The following is a 4,006-nucleotide window of genomic DNA, read 5'->3' as shown; positions in this document are numbered from 1 at the left end:
GTAAGCAGTTCCACTTTTCCTTTAATCTATCTATCCCGTAACCCATTTTTGTTGAAGCTATCATGTTTTCATTGATCCTGCCCCATTCGTCTTTCGTGAATGTTGAACATTGCAATACATTTGATTTCACTTTCTCATAAAGAATTTCGATGAAAGTGTGTTCATTCTCGTCCGACCATGACATTGGTTCCTTATTCCTAACTTCGTGACCACCCATGTAGGAGCTATATTTATAAGACTGGAAGGAATTTACAAACAGCAAGAACTGTTACCATTGATGGAAAAGAAATGTCCTTTTAAGCCAATATAATAATCTTGAAAACATATGTAACCTCAAGAATGAGAATGAGGTAAAGCTTCAAGAACTGCTAGTTGAAATTATAATCAGCCAAAATCAGATGAGTGCTGAACTTCCATTTTGAATTTTCACACTCGTCAATGGAAGTTAGTGCATCTAGCACTGCCCCCAACTCCTTGGATTACAAATTCAGAAAACAAAAATGAAACCGACACACAATCACTTATTCTAAGTCGATCCACACAATCATTGTTACTACAATAGAAACTATCACAAAAAGCACGAAATTGATCTAAGAAAAAAAAAGAGACAGTAGAAACTATCACAAAAAGCAAAAAAATCAGTCAAATTACAGCAAAGTTTAACACCGATTCCCAAGGGCGGATCCATCTGGGCTATAGATCGACGCCTGTTGACCGGATGAATCATTCACAAAAATCAAATCCATTATTCTCTTGAATGCTTTAAAACACCAATGAAGAAAAAAATCGAAATCTGTCCAGAGAAAATAACACCAAAGAAATACCTAGATTTGACGATGGTATGGAGCAGAAAATCGGAGACAAGGAATCATCGAAATCGCACTTGATTCAGCCCTCTAGTCTGCTGACGACGTCGAGAAGCTTGTGGCAGCTCTCAGGAACGAAGCAAACCATAGAGAAATCGGGAAGGAAGAGCAAACCCTAGAGAAAATGGGTGTCGAATGTCTCTTTCGGGAGAGAAAGAGGAAGGTGTTTTTCATTTGGGCGTGTTTTCAGCGTTTTCAATTTTTCCCGTGTTTTGCCTAAAAACAGCCAAAACGACCTTTTTGCCATTTTCTGTTTTCTTCACATTTTTTTTTGTTTTTCAAAACGCATTTTCAAAAATGGGAAAGAGAACGCATTTTCATCATTTTCAAAAATCGAAAACAGAAAATGGCCCGAAAACGATAAAGAGAACAGGCCCTTAGTTTTCGTAAATAGCACAATGTAAAATATCATGGAAGTGAAGCCTTGCAATCATGATGAATAGTATAGGAATTTTCATCGAGTGAGATTTAAGCCCCCATTTGGCCCCCATTTTCTAGAAATGAGAATGGGTGGAATATTGGTTTTTTTTTTTTTTTGAAAAATTAGTGGTTAAAAAAGAATGAAAAATTTTCGATTTACGTGTAATATTATTTTATGGAAGATTGTGTAATTGAAAATAGGAGAGAGAAAAATGTAATGAAATTTAATGGGGGCTAAGTACAGCACACGTAATGAATGCTATTTGTTCTCTTCATATCATTTCTAAGGTTTTGATTCTTCTCTGTGGTGAAGGCACCAAGTTGGTATTTTGAACTATAATGTACTCCTCAATTATAGGAGAATTAGGTTATAATTGCTTAGTTAGCATGTATAACAAACTACTTTATCTGGACGTAAAACGATATTGGACAGTTACTTTTATCTCAAAAAACTAGATGCTTGTGAAGTTGCTAAACGATATTGTGTGGAGATTGATAGACCAAATGCTTCTATGCAGGTAGTTCATCTATCTCACTTTCTAGTTTAATGAATGCTGTTAAAAGAACTTTTCTCCTATATTACTTTCATGTAATCATAAGGATACTTGAGATATATTTGGATCCAGAGGATGGTAGAGAGCCATGCTTAAAGCTGCATTTCGCCTTCTCCACAACCATGGACAAATGCTACTTCCACTTTATGCTTTACAGAGGAATGCTTGTAATGAAATCATTCCTATTACTAGTCGATGTCACGTGCGTTGCACGATTATTGTATTTAATGTGTGTTTATTAGCGTGATGTAGAGATTTTAATTTTCTTGGCATAATCCTAACATGCTTTTGAAGTTTGAATTAAATTTTTTGACATAATCTTCTCTGACAATATAAGTAAAAGATAATTTATAATTTTGTGTTCCGCACCACTTTATCAATCTTTTCAGAAAGCCAGAAATTTCAAGATCTTTTTTTAAATAAAATATTAGAAAATGCCTCGAATTAACAGTAATCAATAACTCCTCTTTTGTAGATCTTTCAAAAACTACATTACAGCAAACAATCCAGGTATGTGGATTCATTAAGCATTTAACTCAATTTCCCTCGGGCAAAAACAAACAAACATGCAATCTCGTTCAATTAATCCAAATCCCCATTTTGTAGCAATCCTGTGATGGTAACACACAAAAATTCGAGAAAAAAATTTATTAGTACACTCATAATAAAAAAAAAAAACCAAATAAACCAAGTTCTTAATTTTCAAAACTCGAATTAGGCTTGTCTTAGTTTTAGAATGCAGAAATACATGTTTTTGATAATCTGAATATTAGATCAAACGTAGAATTGTATCCCATTTCTTTTCCTTGATAACATCTTCAGCAAACAAAAAGATGTTTGGGGTTTATCTCTGTCAAAATTGAAAAAAAAAAACAAAAAAAAGTCGATGAATAAGAATTCTAGAATACCTTTGATGAATTCTGTGAAGGAATTGATATTGTTAGAGTTTCCATCAAACGGTCCAAGTTCGTAACATTAGTAGGCACCGGCACCTGCTGCTGCTTAAACAACATTTGTTGAAACTGGTCAACCACCGACGGGTGGCATAATTCTTCACCAGCATTCCTCCGAGAAGCCACAAAGCCACCTGTACCTGACATTGCTCAACTTGAAAAACAAATCTAGCTCCAGAGAGTTTGAAGATAGTTTTGAAGATAGTGAAAAAATATGATAATATGAAAATGTAAAAAAACCAAATAAAAAAAAAGAAGAATAAAAAAAATGTTTCTCCAAACTCTCTGGAGAGTTCTCCGGAGAGTTTGGAGAAACTCTTTGCACTAAGCGGAGAGAATTGATCTCTCCGCACAGTTCGAAGAGATCGCTTGATCTCTTCGCACGCAAATCCGCACTTTATGCGGAGTTGTCCGTAACTCCACACACTTTGTGCGGAGTGTGCGGAGTTACAACTCCGCATTTCGCAACCACGAAGTGCGGAGTTACTTCGCACAGTGTGGAGAAATTTTTTTTTTAAAGTATCAACAATAAAATTAGCAAAATTAAATTTTCAGTATTCCAACAAAAATGAATTCACCAAATTAACATCACAGATCACACTAAAACAATACTTTCTCGATATTCTAACAAAAATGAATTTACCAAATTAATGTCAATTTACCCAACTAAAATAAGGCAATACTTTCTAGGAAAATAATTAATTATACAGCCTAAACAAGAAGGTGGAAAGGAAAATATGCATTTTTTATACAATTTGGAACAAAATCTAAATCAATTCCATAAAAAAATACAAAGAAAATACTACTAACCATTACAACCAGCAAAAAAATTTTTCGAGAAGAAAGGGGAGTAGAAAGAGATATTTAAATTCATACACCTCTTCAACTGTGTAAATCAATCAATAAAAATTATTGTACTTGAAAATAAGGAGTAAGGTTGCCTAGTATGGTCGCCGAAAATAAGGAGCAAAAATCGGGATGAAGAAGAGAAAGAAAGAAAAAGAAAAGAGAACTTCAGCAGTGAAAAGTAGGAAAAATATATAGACAAAAATGACGTCATTTTCTTCTCTCTTGTACAGTAAATTGGGATTCATTTACTATTTCATCAGCAGTAACAACTCGTTGAGCTTTTTAATAGAAGTTAGACATATATTGAAAACAATTAGTACCACAACCATTTCCTTTTTACTTAAACAGAGTGCATTTAGCATTG

The sequence above is a fragment of the Olea europaea genome, chromosome 10, assembly GCF_002742605.1.
Source record: "Olea europaea var. sylvestris chromosome 10, O_europaea_v1, whole genome shotgun sequence".
Classification (NCBI taxonomy): Eukaryota; Viridiplantae; Streptophyta; class Magnoliopsida; order Lamiales; family Oleaceae; genus Olea; species Olea europaea.
Note: the sequence above shows the minus strand (reverse complement) of the source record.